Source organism: Venturia canescens, chromosome 8, assembly GCF_019457755.1.
Source record: "Venturia canescens isolate UGA chromosome 8, ASM1945775v1, whole genome shotgun sequence".
NCBI lineage: Eukaryota > Metazoa > Arthropoda > Insecta > Hymenoptera > Ichneumonidae > Venturia > Venturia canescens.
The window spans coordinates 19,268,249-19,286,084 of NC_057428.1; the positions used below are offsets into that span (position 1 = coordinate 19,268,249).

The 17,836-nt window shown below is 47.2% G+C and overlaps 1 protein-coding gene and 4 non-coding genes across 7 annotated transcripts in view; all 5 read left to right on the forward strand.

Moving 5' to 3' along the window:
- The window catches only part of ss (spineless), a 179,472-nt gene that overhangs the window by 21,846 nt on the left and 139,790 nt on the right, over nucleotides 1–17,836 (forward strand). The gene's annotated exons all lie outside the window — the stretch shown is intronic.
- Nucleotides 6,109–6,207, forward strand: TRNAY-GUA (transfer RNA tyrosine (anticodon GUA)). Its single transcript has 2 exons — nucleotides 6,109–6,145; nucleotides 6,172–6,207. It is a non-coding gene; the product is annotated as a tRNA-Tyr (tRNA).
- TRNAY-GUA (transfer RNA tyrosine (anticodon GUA)) lies at nucleotides 6,283–6,379 on the forward strand. Its single transcript has 2 exons — nucleotides 6,283–6,319; nucleotides 6,344–6,379. It is a non-coding gene; the product is annotated as a tRNA-Tyr (tRNA).
- On the forward strand, nucleotides 9,067–9,163 carry TRNAY-GUA (transfer RNA tyrosine (anticodon GUA)). The gene is made up of 2 exons: nucleotides 9,067–9,103; nucleotides 9,128–9,163. It is a non-coding gene; the product is annotated as a tRNA-Tyr (tRNA).
- On the forward strand, nucleotides 9,239–9,334 carry TRNAY-GUA (transfer RNA tyrosine (anticodon GUA)). The gene is made up of 2 exons: nucleotides 9,239–9,275; nucleotides 9,299–9,334. It is a non-coding gene; the product is annotated as a tRNA-Tyr (tRNA).

A 17,836-nucleotide genomic window follows, 5' to 3' on the forward strand; every position in this document is an offset into this window, starting at 1 on the left:
TGTAGAATAGTGGGGAAATTGAAGAGAGGAATTCGTAAGTTGTTGAATTGTGCGGGTGCAAATTCGCACCAGTGTCGTCTCTACGGGTTAAAACGAACGGAAATTCTTTACGAGCCCGAGTCCCTTTGCAAGAAAATTGAGCTTCGATGAAGAAGCTCCTGAAAATTCATTCCGAAAATAACGAAAGTATCCGCTCAGAGTGAATCTCCGTCGCGGCGCGTTGAAGCCTGGAAACTCGATTATTTTTTCGCCTCGCATCGAGAAGGAGCGCACCCACGGTGCAGTCTCCGGTGCATACGATAACCCGAGCTCCTCGGGAAAGAGAAAGGAAGCGAGTAGAGAGAGAGAGAAAGAGAGCTGCACGAGCGCACGCTCGCAGTCTCGAGCCGTTGGTTCGCAATACGTTACGAGTGACGACGTTTTTACGAGCGGCACAGATTGTAATTCAAATATTTATTCGTATCGGCTCTCGTTTGGTCCTGGTTTACAATCTTACGGGAATTCATAGGCTCGATCGGGGGGTGCATCATCAGCAGGAGCGCGGTTCCATCGCGGTGCATCATCCGAGCACACATGCTCGCGGTTGTACGGGAATGTTGAGGGTTGGAGAAGCTGCGGCGAAAGGACCGCGAAAGCGTGCCCCACGCTGGCTCAGACTCGTACGTCATTCCAGGGGTGCGAAAGACCGGGGGATCCCAGAAAGTGGATGAACCCGGCTCGTGCTGAGATCCCCTTCTCTCGCACTAGCTTCCTCGATCCTTGGCACCGTTCTTTCATTTTCATCTTATTTTACCTGCCCCTCCTCCCTTCCCGAGTCTCCGTTCCCCGAGGGCCATCCGCCGCCGCCGCCGAGTCGTACGATACCGCTTCGGATCCTGATTAATAACTTCCTCGAGTCTTCTCCTCTCGAACGTAACTTTCACTCTCTGTAAATAAAGGACTCTCATTCCGGCGGATGAAAGAGCAGGGAAACCGGGAATAACTCTCGAGGAACAATGACACTTCTGCGAACGAAGCGACCCCCGATGAATTATGCAAATCGACTAATTGTTACGAGCCTTTTAATAGCAAGCGAGCGCTCATTCGGGATTCAATCGCTCCTTGAACGCATCCGCGGATGACGATCGATAATTCAGCGCCATCGAGCAGCTCCGAAAAATACTCCAAATCTGTAACTCCCTCAATTCCAATTCACTTGCACCCCCCGAATTATTCTCCTTTCATTAACCACTTATAGCGGACAATAACTCTCTTAAGGAAGATCATGCGATTGAAAAAAGCAGCTGAACTTTTTCGATCTTTTCATAATCAACGATCAACGATTCCAATTTATTCTCCCAATTATAAAAATAATCGTTTAAATACTTTCGTAGTAAAATCGTCAAGGAAAAATGGGTATGAATATCTAGATTTTAAACCAGCTGGTTCATGCTTTTTGTGTCGTTATTACTCGTTAACCTCAAATAAGTGTCCGTCTTTTTCCATTCTATTTTATTTTCTTATTCTCGTTTTCGGCTCTCTAAAGTTGGGAGGATCGTATTTCACGAAATCCAAATGATCGCACATAAAGTGTGCCTGCCACAAGAGCCTGGGTACAGCCCTTCGAAAAATGTGATTTTCGTTAATTGTTTTCTCGACAACTAGACGCCAGATTCCGTAACAACTCCGGGAATAGATGAAACGCTGTATATTTCCAAATTTCAACTCTTCAAGTTGGATCTTTCGATTTCCATTAGATTCGCGTCAACTTCCTCAAGTCGTAACGCGCACACGTGCCTTCGACGCAGATAACAATAAAGAGGCGTGTGATCATTGCTAAGAGTTACTTTTACAAGCAAAAAACTCCGAGCTCTCGACGCATCTCTGGAATTCTCATCCTCTCCTCCTCTCGCTTTCTGTACGTACGTGGACTTTGAAACGACGAAAGAGAGAGAGAGAGAGAGGTGGAAAAAAGTGAAGCCGCTTTTATCGCGAAGTGTATTCGATGTAAATATCATGTTACGAGAGCATGAAGTCGAGCTCACAATTAAGTTGGCCACTGTGTGTGCTCGCCCCAACGCACCGTTGTTTTTTGCCTCCGCGTCCGCCTCTCCATTTGCGTTACTTACACGCCGCTTCTCTCGTTCTTTCAACCTAAAATATACTATAAAATTTTATTTACGTGTATTTCGTACATATTTTTATACAGACGCATGCTCTGTGCACACACTCGCGGACGAAGTGACTCCTGTCCACGTGGTAGACTTGTAGGCACCTGCGAACAACTCGAGTTTTTTGCGGCGAGTCGCTCGCGCGCGCGAGCGACTCGCCGCCTCGTTACTTCCGTAAATTGCGCGTTAATTATCCCATACCCGGGGATGGAAATGCTCGCGCGATGTCAAGCCCGGACTTAGGCAATGATACTTCGGCTTTACCAACTTTTATTCCTTTCGTTTACTTCGCTTCTTGGTTTTGCTCTCCGATGGGAGAAGAAAAACTTGGGTTGGTTGGAGCGCGTTATTGACGGAGATTCCTGGAGGTCTGGATTCGCTCTCGTCGTTGCGTTTCGACGCTGCTTTTCATTATTTCGCTTCGATCGTGTGAATCCTCGTTGCAATCGATTCGATGCTTGCGCAAGAAAATTTGGCGATCGCCTCGTTTTTTTGATCGGAGGAAAAGAAGGTTGGAAAATCGCGTCTCGCGATCGAAATATTCGGCGGTTACGCGCTCACTTAAAGTCAAATGAATTTAATCCGATTCGCATAAAGCGAGGGTTCCCTCGTCCAGCATCGAGGGCGATTCGCTGCCACGGATTCCACGATGAAGAAGGGAGTTGACTCGATATAACTTTCCTCTTTTTATAACGCGTGTCGTTGTTCTTTTTTTTTTTTTGCAAACATAACAATTACCGTGCCTGAGGTGAGACAGGTCGGTGAATCGCACTCCGGCGCAACGGACACCATCATAAAGCACCGGGTTATTGCACCGCAGAGCCATAACAATTAGGATCGCGTATACGGGCACTCTCCCGAGAAGGGACCGCGTCCTCGCCCGACTCGCCAGAGACACAGGGCGTAACATATACGAGCCTCGGTATGGGACCTTCCACGCCAAGGAATCACAGCTCATCAGTTTTGAGCTTTTCCCCAACGTCGATGATTGCTCCAGCGAATCGACGCTCTTTCAATCAAATTAATATTAATTAAATCAAATCTCATTGAATTCGGTTCGAATGAAATCGAATTAAAATTCGAAAAGACTTTGCTCTCTTGCTGCTTCCGATTTTTAATGAATAGTTAAAAAACTGGCTCCACGGATTCGAAGCTTTTTGGAAGCGGATCAGATCCAAAGTATTCTCATCAGCTCTCGATGCGCTTCGCCCGCTTCGGGAGCCGATCAAATTCGTCTGCGTTCTCCTCAACGAAGATCTGATCTCATTGTCATGGAATCGTCCATAGAGTTTGCTCACATGTGGCTCTCGTCCGATGATACATTTATAGGGACATAGGTGGATGCAGCGAGTAGTCGTAAGCGTCGAAGAAAGAGGCCTTTGAGGGATCGACGTGGCCGCGAATGCTTGTCAGCTCGTACCGCCCGGCCGTGTGCGTATACACACAAATATTTATTTCCCTCCGACCCTCCGGATCGCGTCATTCGCGGAGTCGAATAAAAGGAAGAAGGGGCGAGCGGGGAAGGCGAGGTGGTTTTATCACCTGCTCAACAAAGCCATGTTTCAGCTTTCGTGTTTGTTTTTTCCGAGCTTGTTTAAGTCGGTCCGGAGTTACCGACAGTGGATAGCACGCGTCTTCGTCAGGTTTAATCGGGCGTGGCGAGAATAAATATCATTCCATACCGTTCGAGATCGCACCGCGGCTGCGGAGGCTTCGACGGGCGACGCGAACGCACTGCTCGCGGTTTACGCGTGCCGTTTTTTCATCGTTTGCCATCGACGAGGCCCAATTCCTCCGGGAATTTAACGTGTTGAAAAAAACATGTTTTCTGAGCCGCGCGATCATCGGACGCACGAAAATAACGATCCGCGCAGAAGCATCGGCGAATGTACGAATGTCAATTATCCTTCTTTAATAACTCAATTATCATTGGCAACCTTATTTATGGGGACTGATACACTCCTCTCGGGGCGACGCATACTTTGATAAACGTTACCCTCGACCGGAGACGAGTAAAAAGTTCCTGCAAACTTTTAGCGGCGTCGAATGACGAAAAAATGTTTCTTCGGTAGCCGGAGCTTCGTCAGCTGGTGTCTGATTTTTAGGCCCGTTTTTCTGCCTCCACGAGCAACGCTTCGTGGCATTCGAAGAAAGTTTGACTATAATACGATCCTTGAATCCGTCACTTTTGCACGATTGCACAAATCCAGAGGAAAACGACTCGAAAACGCGTCGTCAGAGCGCTGCCTGCGGAGTCCAGCAAATCAGAATCGACGCAGCACAATGCTGCAGGAAATCCAAGCGCGCCAGGGAACGAGGGAAGAGAACGGGACGCCTTTTCTTCGTTGTATTTGTAAAAAGCAGTTGGACGACGAACGTCGATTCCGTGTGACGCATCTGCCGACGCGCTGGGCAGTCCCGTCCGAGCCGGACGTGCTCCCGGGCCCAGCTTCGTCCTCTTCGTGCCACGCACGTCCAGCTATGTCCTCCCTCCACTTCTCCTCTTTTTCTTACCCTTCCTCTCCTCCTTCGTATATTCGTATGCCTCAGTGCATGCCCCGATGTGCCGGTCTCGTCATCCGTCCCCGCTGATATTACCCGGCTTCTAATTATACAGCGCACTTTTAATGTTCGATATTGATTATTATCGCGGAGGCTCGTCCTTCAAGTTTTCTCGCTGAAACACCACCGGGGCCCGAGCGGTGACAATCGTCCCACCGCTACAATTTTCCAGTTTCTATCCACTAGCCAGCGACTCTCACAGGGAATATTTTCACAATTTACGCGTAAATTTTAGCTCTTTTGCTGATTGGAAGCTAAGAATTTTTTTTCAAATTGACCAAAACGGATGATTTGTAAAAAAATTGAAATTGTGAGAAAATGAATTTGCTGACCGAACTAAATATTTGTTGATTCAGAAACTTGATTCGTTGGCGCAGCTAAGCACGTCACACTGCGACGAAAAGGTCGTCGGGTCACCAAAAGTTTCGTCGGATCAACGACTCGCCAATGTTCGTCGTCAAATTTCTCGCCCCAGCGCAGTTCCGAATTCGATATTTCCGCGGACTGTCTTTGTCTTTGGTCCAAATGCGATGTTATCTTCAGAAAGCCTCGGTCGATGGTGCTGGTCGCATAACTCGTGTAGTAATCGTCTGTTATTACTGGTTGTTAATCATTTTCTCAACGAATAATAAGTCGTGAGAAAAATAAAAGTCGGACAAGGGGAGTGATTAATGTACTGTCGATATAATTTTTTCGGGCAAGAAAGCAACTCGATCGTGTTCCGTGCATAGGGGACGCTCGTATTTCTCTCTTTTTCGAGGCCTCCTATCAAAGCGTGTATTCCCTGGCGCGAGACACACGTGCCTCTCTCGGTTTGTCGGCGATCTCGTCGCTCGCGCTATTCCGTACATCTTTCATCCCCTCACCTCGCCGCCGCGACTCGAGCGCGTGCGAGTGGCCCTCGTCAGCAGCGAGGCAACGATATCCACCAGTTTCAATTTCTTATCTTTCGCTAATCGCTCCTTAATTAAGCTAATCTTTGTTGTTCCAACGGGAAGTAAATAACGAGCGAAAATTGATGTTTGTAATTATTAAATTTGTCCTCAGCTCGGGAATATTAGTCGCTAGAGAATCAGTTTGAGATTAAATTGGTTCGTTCGCCTGTAAAGGTCGCGGCCGGTTTTTGGAGGTGATTCGTCATCGGCGGGAGTTTGAGAAATGGAGCGATGCGACGGATTCGAAATATGCAAGAATCGTGATTGGAAATCGACTTTTGGTGGGGCGAGGACTTTTCGGGTTCTGGAACGACTCTCGACTCTTGATAAGGTTTCCCAAATCTTTGGGTCCGTTCACATTCGTGAGCGGAGATTGCATCGAGTGCCCTGGGGGAGATTGAGCTCGTTCGAAAGTCACTTATCGATTCAAGGGGCCACGGATCTCCTTTCGGTCTTCGAAGCCTTCGATAGCTCAGTTGGTAGAGCGGTGGACTGTAGTTGGTCGTTTCATTTAAAAAAGAGACATCCATAGGTCGCTGGTTCAAATCCGGCTCGAAGGAACTTTTTTTTCAGCGTTTCAATAAATTTCTCGAATTTGAAATAATCGGCTCGTAATTAACGTGAAAGTACCAGCGCCTTCGATAGCTCAGTTGGTAGAGCGGTGGACTGTAGTTGGCTGCGTCGAAAAAAAGAGACATCCATAGGTCGCTGGTTCAAATCCGGCTCGAAGGAACATTTTTTTTGATTATTTAAAAAATTCCCTTGAAATCGAATCATCGGGTAGCCCCGTCGACGCAAAAGTGCAAAAATCTTTGACACCTCGGTACTCGTAGCTCGTAATGAAACACGATAAACTTGTAAAAGTATTTCAAGAGACAAAAGATATTGTGAAATTATTTGCTGAAATAAGTTTTTGCAGAATTTCGATATATTTCAGGAAAGTTATTAGCTCAATGAATTTAAAATACATTCTTTCGACCTGAATATTTATACTTCTGGGTCTGATTCTTTGGTCAATATTCCGGATTCGTTTACCATTTTTCTACATCAATAAGCGAGCTCATTTGTCGTGTTATCGATCCGGATGCATACAGAGCATTTCGTAGTTTTCTGGAAACATCATCGCGTTTGATAAACGGGCTGTCCGCCCATGTTGCCCCTGGGAGCATAATTGCAGACGAGCTGAGTTCTGTTGAATCCTCTACTCCAAGTTTCGTGATTGAAACGTACCACGCCGCAACCAACTTCTGTTGTCGTCGCCCAAACTAATTGGGTATAGTGCAGAACGAATCCGACGCCTCTGCAATGAGAGAATGAGAAAAAAACGTTCAAGAAGTGATCCGAGGACGAAAAGTCGATTCGGAAATTTTGGCTTCTCTTTTAACAACGCATTGAAAAATTTCCAAGATTCTTCAACTGTTAGAAACGAATTTTTATAATTTTTCGGTTCACGTTCGTTACTTACTCGAAAGCTTTAACCTCCCGATTATTGAAGTCTTTAACTTCATCATACCAGCGTTGAACGAGCTCCGAAAGCTTGATATTGTAATCTGAATCATAAGCGAGGTTTTGACCAACTTGAGCGTTCTCTGTGAAATAAAGGAAACAAGTGTTGAAAACGTTGCTAATTTTTATTGGACCTCGAATTGAAAAAAGGGATTTTACCGATGTCGTGACACTCGTCGTGATCATCAATGCACTGATTGGCCCAAGCTTGTGCTATCTCAGCGAGCTCCAGATTCCATCTCTATATTTTTGGGTACCACCGAAATAATTTAAAATTCAATTTATTCGACGAAATTTTGGGTAACGAAGGAGTAAGACGTTTACCAATGGTCCTATGTTAGTAGAGGCCGGTTGGGGCCCGGGGTTGCCACGTCGCTCTTCGCCCCTCGCTACTTTAGCTCTCAACTCGTTGTGCTTGTTCAGAACTTCCATGATTTCCCTACTGGTCATCGCTGAAGATTCTACTTTACCGCAGTTGGGTCCGGTCGATTGAGGCTTGAGAGGAAGAGCAAATAAGTTTATCGTCACGTTCTAGTCAGCTTCTCCGCCTCACAACAACATTTTTTAAGGGCGCGAACATCGACGAGTGGAACATTTTCGATCATATTTCTCTAATGATCAGGCCAATGATGAATAAATGTGAATTTAAAAATAGAATCTGAACTTCAGAAACTTACAGAGAACCGGCAGAGAGAGTGTGACTTTGGAGAAGAGCAAGTTTTCAAACTGCAGTAATCGGTTTTGCTGCCGCTCGTTTCTTCTCGGTTTGGTTGTTGTCCGAATCGTGGGTCCTGCGGTTCTCGTCCGGTCTGGGGGCGCTGCCGTCCTTGACCGGATCGTGGGTCCTGCGGTTCTCGTCCGGTCTGGGGGCGCTGCCAACCTTGACCGGATCGTGGGTCCTGCGGTTGTCGTCCGGGCTGGGGGCGCTGCCGTCCTTGACCGGATCGTGGGTCCTGCGGTTCCCGTCCGGGCTGGGGGCGCTGCCAACCTTGACCGGATCGTGGGTCCTGTGGTTGTTGTCCGGGCTGGGGGCGCTGCCGTCCTTGACCGGATCGTGGGTCCTGCGGTTCTCGTCCGGTCTGGGGGCGCTGCCGTCCTTGACCGGATCGTGGGTCTTGCGGTTGTCGACCGGGCTGGGGGCACTGCCATTTCAGACCGGACAGTGGTTCGAACGTTTTCCAACCGTGTTCTGGATCGTACCTTTGTAGAATTATCCGATTAATTCGTCCGTCATTAGGCAGTTGCAGTACGGAGTTCGACTGCACAACCACGAGGGTTGCCCCCAAAACGAGAAAATACAGAGTAAAATTCATTTTACCAACTTTCCCGTCGAACTCTGTAATTTTTTGACTCCACTCAGAAGGTGGTCGCTCACTTTGCTCACCGATCGGTCGGCATGTTTATATACACCCGACTCCACGCACCATGTCTAATGCCATTGTCACCGGTGCGATAGACACGGTACATAAATCGCTCCCATGCCATTCTCACTTTCGTAATGCGACGTCGGGTACGAGAACGGTCTACAGTTGGCTCCACGTGTCTTTTTATTTTCATTCATATTTCATTCGCAATACGTAATAGCAGAAATAACAAAGAAGAATTATCGGTGTTCAAACTTTGCGGATATTGAGTCATCCGTCTCTTGGACGTCGAAATGCTTGAGCGTGTGCACATCAATCGCGGTAGTGGATCGAAGGAAGGCAATTCTATCGTCATATCGATTATTCCAAACCGCGTCGAAACATAGCGACGGTTATGCTAGCAAACACATTTTCAAACACATAATGGAAGATTGAAGAGTTTTCAAAAATGATTTATCTTCAAAGTCACTCTTTTCCTCTTCCCATAATTCAAAGAATTTCTTCGAAATTCAACATTCATCTTTCGTTTGACATTCAATTGTTAAAGAGCCTTCGATAGCTCAGTTGGTAGAGCGGTGGACTGTAGTTGGCTGCGTCGAAAAAAAGAGACATCCATAGGTCGCTGGTTCAAATCCGGCTCGAAGGAACTTTTTTTTCAACGTTTCAATAAATTTATCGAATTTGAAATAATCGGCTCGTAATTAACGTGAAAGTACCAGCGCCTTCGATAGCTCAGTTGGTAGAGCGGTGGACTGTAGTTGGCTGCGTCGAAAAAAGAGACATCCATAGGTCGCTGGTTCAAATCCGGCTCGAAGGAACGTTTTTTCTTTTTTTTAGTACAGTCGAAACAGTTTTTATCAGCCGAAGCAATCGCACTTGCGATTTTTTGCATTCTGTGTTGAGCGAAGAGCTTCCTCTGCGCGATTCTTCGATGTCATTCGATTACGAAAAAATTGGCTGATTTCTGAGCCTTCGAATCTCGTCAGCATCGACCGCGAACGAGCGTTTTAGCAACGTCCGATACCGCGTATCGCTTCGGGTCTCCGCGAAAGTCAGGGGTCGCGCGAACCAGCAGATACCAAGTGCACGTCGACGGGCCCAAACGTAAGACGAATTTGGCGCTTCGTCAAACTCATTTTGTCAACGGATCTCCCACTTTTATTCCCCCGTCTTCGAAAAATTGACTCGAAATCTCGTATTTTTTAATCCCCATTCTTGTGGGAGTCGGAAAAGTAAAAGAATAACGAAGTTCTTACCGAACACTCCGCACTCATCGCTCCGTGCTTGGTCACCCAACTGATTCCTGGGCTCGTACACATGCACACGAGACCCGCCACATATTTTAACGACCAGTCGTGCCAGTTTTAGAGCGAGTGTTACGACGTGACAGAGACAATCATCGTAAAGGCGATGAAATACGGCTGGAGCATCGATATCCGTGCGGGACATCGGGACGACCTCTCAGGAGCTCTTAAAAACCTTGTCACTTTGACCTCTCGTATTTCACCGTCGTCGTTCGCCCAATTCGAGCCTCCCTGGCACTGTTTCAATTGACGCGGAGCCCGAGGAACCCGCGTCGTTATTTCCCCTTAATGTTCACCCATTCCCAGTGGCATTAGGCAAAAGGAAGGACTCGGATTCCAAATTCGGCAGAAACTCGCAAAAATAACTTCCTGAAAACTGACTCTCGATGAAGCTCAACGCAATCTCGGCCGCAACCGTTAACCGAGTGCGCGATATTTCGAGCCTTTTCGAGACAAACTTCATTGCCGTTTGTCTCCAGCCCAGGAAGATTCGAGTCAAGAACGAGTGCCTTAAAAATGCGGTTTTTTGAGCCTCATTCCGACGAATGCCCTCCAATTTATTTTTTCATTGGAATTTCTCACTAAATTTGCGATAAGCGAAAAAATGGAGGGAAATTGAGACGTCGATGAGGTGCACGGAGATATAAAGTTGCGGCGGTGACATCGGAGCGTAAGTTTATTCGCGCGAGAGGGTGATCCTCGCTCGTAAATCCATCGCTAAATAATGCGTTTCACGGTGCAGTACGAAGCCATGCGACGGGGCTCTCCGTCCTCGACGTCCTGTCTACTCACAGTTTTTTATCCTGCATTCATGTATGTTATGTAAAAAAGAGTTACGGTGAAGGGAGCGAGGCGGGGGGAGCGGTGATCAAGCCACTCATTAAGTGAGACGTTGCCCGGGCTGGTTTATGCGACTTCGGAAGTTATTGTTCGTGCGTGTATTCGGGACCACGCCCGGCATCGTTTCCCTCGCATAATGAAACTGAAAATGACGCCGGTAGTCCCCGACCACTGACTCGAGGCTTGTGCGGAGTTGACCGGGAGCTGTCCTCGGACTGCGAGCCTTTCGTCTCGGCTAATTTACACTTTCTTTGCTCATTCGCACTCCGCTGTTCGCTCGAAATGAACTTGAGATCGGGGCTGCTAATGGGGCTTTCGTTTTCGAGCACTTCGTTCGCAGATTTCTCAAATTTTCGTCGTCTTGCTCCATGTTTCGATCTCTGTTTCGCTCAAGACTCCCGAGCATCCGGGCCAAATTCGTCGAGACTCGTTGGGAGACTTGGGAACGATGAGGAAAATCTCAGGAAATCGCGGCCGCGGTGATCGCGTCGAGGCTTCAAAGGCCCCGGGATCGCGGGCCGGCCAAGGGTCACATTCCTACGGAGGGATCGTTGCTAGAGATCTCGAAGAGTGCGAATGAAACGAATTGCGACGTAATTCCGAGATTGCGAAATCGTCGCTGGACTCTGGATCGGGTGACCAAGATTTCTGCGGTTTTTCTCATGCTCGACTTTCTCCAGAATGTTACGCCATCGGACTTGAGAGCGCCTCGAGCACGCGGCTTATCTCGGAAGCTCAGCGACGTCGTAAAACTCGAGTCGGTGGAACTTCCGGTCTGGAATTGCGCTCGTTCGCGCATGTTCGAGTCGCGGCTCCTGATTACGCGATAATTTGACCTTCTCCAACAATTATTTGAGCCACCGACCACTCTCGATTGTTTACGAAAAATCGACTCGCGATCGCGAGTCTTGCGATTAGCCTCGAAGATCGAACCCTCGATCGAGCCCCGTTGATGTGTTTGCACCCATTTTGGATCGTGTGCCGACTCTTGTTTCGATTGCTCTCTTTCTCTCCGGGTCGAAAAACACATTCGGTACGCACCTGCCCCGAGGCGAGTGCAACTCCCGGGTTAGCCACACAGAGAAACGACCTTCTAACTCAGCAGCGATCCTTCCCGAAGGCGAATGGACTGGCGAAGGGTGGCACGGATGCAAAAAAGTACAAATCGAACGATCCTCCCGATCGACGGTTACATCCATTAATGCTAATCCACAGACGACGGAGGTTTGCTCGATAAAAGATCTGCTAATTGTCGATCCCTTTTTTTGGCCTGTTGCTCTCCGAGCTCCAAAAACTTTTCGTACCTTCGCCTGCCCTCCTTTCTTTCCAATATTCACCGATGAGTGATACTAATTTTACCGAAATTCGTATCACTCCGGAGACAGGGAAACAGAAATTTACTGATTCAACAAAACTTCTTGCTGGATCGACGAATCGTAGGAAATAAAAGACGCAATTTTTCGACCTCAACCGAAAACTTCTACAACGACGAAAAACTCGGTGAATCGCCAAAAGCTCTTTTGGATCGATCATTTTAATTTTCCCACGATTCGTTCGTCCAGAAAGAAAAAATTTCTCGGCCAGTCTCATTTCTCGGTCTGTCCAGCTTCGAACGTTTTTCACCCCAATAATTTTCTGGTCCACATTCACCGACCGACGTCTCTCGTTACGTTCGCCTGAAACGGACAAATTCCTCATGAAAATGGAGATCGACGAAATCGTCGATAAACTGGCGTATTAGGAGACGCGACTTCCGTGTACGGAGACTCGGCGTTCCTCAATCGAGAGTTTTGCGTCAGGGAGGCGCGATAGGAAGAAAGGACGGAGCGCCTCGCGCGTTTCGGTGAGTGAGTTATACGCCGAGGGAATTCGACGAGATCGCGATCGTATCGGAGGCAGAGATCGGGAGGCAAATGTGTTACAAATATGAATGTGCATGCAGGTCGAGTGGACGCGCAGCTTCACGTGGACGAGAGCGAGGGCAGCTGGCACCTTGATTTATTCGTTTCGCGATGCCAGGTGAGGGGCGTTCGACGCGGAGACTTCGATCGTTGATGAATCGCGTCTCGATCGAGACTTTCGGAGACAAAAATTACTCCGATTTTTCGACCTCCGCACCAATAGCTTTTCTCTCGTCCTCGCGGTGGGCTCTTAGGACCGCGTCGGTTCATTTTTGAAAAAGCGAGTCGCGGCACCGGCCGCGATTTATACGAAGCTGAAAAACCGCGTGCGAGTGAACGCGGCAAAGCGTTGCATGAATTTAAGCTTAAACACGATATTCCTGCAATGTACGAATAGGCCCGATAATTGAGGATATAAAAACCTCAATGAAAAACCGCGGCGCGGCTTCACTCGCTTGCTGCCGCAGTAGCGGCCGGCGAACGCGGGAGAAAAAATGTGCGTGTCAGTCCTATAATAAGATCTACAGGTCTTTTTCAACGCACCGGGTACGTGTGCGGCCTCCTAAAATATTAGCAGTCTCGAGGGAGGCCTCGGAACGAGGCGGCTCGCAGGCGTGGTGCTCGCATTATTAAAAGACACCAACGCTGAATAGAGCTTTTGTGTGCAATCCTGCGGTTTGAAGGGGGAATTATTAATCGAGGGAGAGTCGATCCACCTCGTGTGCGAGCTCGAGCCTCAATCATAAAGCTTAATGACACCCCCGAGCCTTCGGCCACACCCGCAACAGACTCGATGAAACTTTGTACCCTTTCAGTACCCCCCTTTACATTTATTGCGGATTTTGCCGAACTAGTGTGTTCTCCAAAAATCTTCAAAATGGAATAAAACTTCGTGGTAACGTAGAGGCGAACAAGTTTTTCGATGATGATCCAAAACGGGTCACCGAACCCGATCATTTGTCGTCGAACAAAAGAATTATTGGATCTAGAAAGTGCTAATAATATTTAGAACTTTTATGAAAACGTGTATTGGAAAAATTGGACGAAAAACTGCATCGAAGTCTCTGCGGAAGGTTTCAAATCGCTCGAACCCTGAGTCTGACTTTCCTCAGGAGCGAAATGTCGAGACGTCGTAGCGGTACACGCTGACCTTAGCAAAGCCTGCTTATTGAACAGCCGTCGAGCGGTGCACGCGTGCCGGCGTGCCTATCGCGTTATTATGCAAAGAGGTTAAAAGCTCGTCTCTAAAAGAAAGAGAGGGAGAGGGAGAGAGCGAGCTGATGGCCCAGCATCATCATTATTCGTGAAGGATTTTGCGGGGCTCTGCTTATGCAGAGCCCGGTTGACCGAAGGGTCAAATGGATTGCTCCGGACCGAGAATGAAGACATGAATTAGAAGCGCCGGGGGGAAAACGACTCGATTTACATTCACGAAGTGTGGGTTTCAGCCTCGAGCTTAAATGTTTCAACTGCTCTCCCTCCTTGCTAATCGCTTCGAGAAACTTTCTATGTCACCACCGCTCCTACATTGATTTATTCCTCGTTGAAGTATTTTTTAACAGGCTTTCACCATTCTCTGGATTCTTTTCTGAGATGCAGTCAAGACATTTGCGTGCGTTCCGAAAATTTGAGATATTTGAGAACCTGCTCGGAAACGAACTGCTCCGGAGCGCGAGTTTCCCCTCAACCCGCTTCCGGTTACGAATCCTCCGCTGCGGGAGAGTCTAAGACCGGGAAGTGCGTAATTTCGCGAGCCAAATATTTCCGATCAGAAAAGATTTTACGATCGTTAGTTTCCTGGAAACTAAAAAGTTTGAATCTCCGAGTTTCTGGTTGCCCGATCCTCGAAATGATTTCAAAGCGATTCAGTGCGAAGCTCCTTCGAGAAATCGATTAACCCTACACCTCATGTGCCTTTTTTCATACCCTCAACCTCATGACCGGGGTTTGAACGCACCCCACTCTTTTTCTGCTTATAAATCCGGTCCTACGATGCTAAACTGACTTTATCTTACACCATTTTCTTCGTTTTTTTATAACGAAAAGAATGATGTACGATAAAACTAATTTCAATTGAATTTATATATAAAAAAATCCGTCGATAATCATTCGATAATGTCGCTTGTTAGGACGGGAGCGTAGTTTGAAGTTCGCGTGGGGTGTGCTCACACCCCAGTCATGCGTTCTAGGGTTAATAACCATCAACCACATGATGAAATGAGAAAATAAATTTTCCATCTATTTTATTCCTTCTTATCTTGTTTACGATTTTCGATGTAAATTTTACCAAATAGATGAAAAAATTGCATTAGCAATTGCTACACACATCGCAAACGTATTTTCGACTCGTACTTTCGCTTGTGCAACTCTGCGAGCCCACACTTCATCCTCGATTCACGTAATCCAGTCTTCTGATGGTGAATTTTCATATTTTTCAAAACAAAAGTAACTAAAAAATCAATCAATTTGGCGTAAGATCAGAACGTCCAGAATTCCCCCAAACTGCGAAATTTCACGAATTAATTAATCATTTAAAAAATTTATTAAATAACATTGAAACCGTTTATTTCGCAGTTCCATCGATTTAATGTACAGGCAAAAATGATAGAAAATGTACGAAATTTAATGATCGGTTTTACCTCGAAGAATATAAATCGCTTCGCGCCTCGAGCAAGCCTGAGTTGAAGTGCGTGAAAGTTTCGAAATATAAAGATCTTGGGATGCGCGTATGTAGCCTGCGTCCGGAGTTACCCCACGCTCCCCTAAAAATGGTGAATCGATTGAGAAATGAGTGCGAGAAAGGCTCCGAGCTGCGGATGCTCTCGACCTTGGAAACGTTTGTCAACACGGCGTTGTACGATTGATAGGATTGAAGGACTCGCGACGAAATTCGAAGTAATGATTTATACGTGCCTCCTTTGTCGGTCATTGCGAAAGATCTTGGGGCTCAGTAAAATGCACATTAGCTGGTCTAATGCGCGAAGGACGTGTAAAATATGTGCATCGTCGAGGCAGAGCGTGTGCTATCGTCGCTCTTGTCTATACTTGATATACGAGCTTCCTTTTGTGTAATTCCGCCTCGTTATAATCCAGCGACGAGGTATAAAGAGAATATACCGCGTGGTTGGTGCGCTCGTCCTTTTGCTCGGCCGCTCGCGACTCCGACCCGCGGCGAATATTATTCTTCGCTAACTCCCACGGTTCGAACTCCGCATCGCTCATAGTTTGAGCTCGCTCTTCTTCTGCTCTTCGTCTTCCACCTCTTCTGCCCCCACCACCGGCCTCGCCGCTTCTCGTCCTCGTTCTCCGTCAATTGTTGGAAATCGCGGTCTCGAGACGCTCCTCCGCGTGCTCTATACGCTGGCATTTTGTCATTTGACAAATTGACAGGCCTTCGGATCGTCCCATCCGTTATGCAACGTTATTGCTCTCGTCTAATGCACCGTTGAATTTACGAGACTAATGAGGAATTGTGCTTTTCGCTATTTCCCAGTTTTTGCCTGACGCTTTTTCGCATTTGTTCCTCCGAGTCACCGACGATTACATTCTTTATCAATTTTTCGCACAGTCCGCGAAAAACTAATTAAGAAAAGAGACGGAGTGCGAGGAAAACGCGTTTTCGTTTTAGCTCGATCGTGCTGGAGCTCCCGACGACGCGAAGTTCGCTGCTTTTTGACCTCTATCAAAAAGCTCTGCCGAAAACTTCGTAGTCGAACTTCTGCATGGTCGAGGTTTGACGGAATTGGAACGATTCGGACGGTCCAAAGATCCCGAGACGAAATATCCGAGGAAAAATATCTTCGGACAAAATATTCTTGGGATAAATATCCGGGACAAAAAATCCTACACTTGTAAGACTGAATTTCTTGGATATTTTCATGCGTAATATTTATGAATAATAAAAATAATATTCTAAGTAATATTATAAAAACATTGCTGTTTGCGTGTTTGTTTTTTTGTGTGCCTTTTTGTTTGAATGTTTGTTTGGGTTGTGTGCCAGTGTTTGTAGCAATAAAAGAGTGTAAAAGAATAAAAAAACAAAAAGCATTGAATAAAATGATAAAGGATATCGTGCCTCAGGATATTTTGTCCTGGGACCAAATGTCTCGTAACCCCATTCGGATTTCAGGGGAGTAGAATTTTCGAAGATGAGGGTAAAAGAAAGTTTTAGATCATTCTCGTGATGAGCTCCGAGTGCGACATTTTTTTTGGCTGATCCATTCACCGAGTGGAATGGCAAAGCTTCATCGTCTTGGATCCTTTTGAATTCGGTGGAACCTCGCGTTCGATAATCCTCAGATTCCTGCCTCTCGTTCCTCCGATTCCGGTCGCCAATGAGCGCGAGATTCGCATCGAGAAGGATCCCGATTTTTCGGACGTCGCGACAGGCTCGTACGGCTCTGGGTCAGTAGAGTTTTGGCGAGTTTCGGTCGCGATTGCCGCGGGTCTTCCTGACCCTTCGCCCTTCACCCTTCACTTTTGAACAGGCCCAGAAAAGGTTCGGCAGGAGGCTGGGGACTCGATGGAATCGTAAGAAAAAAACGAGGAGCGACACTCCAGAAGCTCTCGCAAAACCGTGCTCGAAAGTGAAGCGGATTGGCGAGTACGCGCGGTGAAGGTGGATCGCGGCGTACGCCAACAAAAGGACAAAGAAAATGCGGATCTCCATTCGAGGTTAATTGTTGGTTGAGAAAAGTGCATTTGAAAATGGCAAATTGTAGGAACGGAGGCGAGAGCGGGTGAATAGAAGAAACGAATTCCTGCTAAATCGTTCATAATCTTCGTGCGATTCTGAGTAAAGGGCAAAAAGGCATGCAAGAGTTTTGCGTTCATGTGGTGAGAAGCGGGAGGAGGCGCGGGGGGCAGGCGGGGAGGGAGGGTTTGGTAACCGAAGCGGCAGCGGGAGCAGCGATGGCGGCGACCGTTCGTCGAGGCTCATTTTTTCTTCTCTCTTTTACAAAATAACTTGAAAGAAGAAGGATTTCTCGGAAACGTTTTATTTGAGTCAGGCTCTCGGTGGTTTTGCTTCGAAAAGGCCAAAAAGAAGGAGGCCGGAGCGTCCTATTCGCTCCGCATATTGCCGCGCGACGTTGATGCTTCGAAACTTTTAATTCCTCCGAAGCTTCCTGGCGAATTCGCGCGCGCGCAATCCTAGCGCTCGAATCCTCGTCGATATTCTCTTTTCCCTCCACTTTTTCGGCCTCATTTATTTTCTTCTCATTTCGACAAAATAACATATCATTTTCGAAAGAATCCCGCGCGCACGGTCAAATC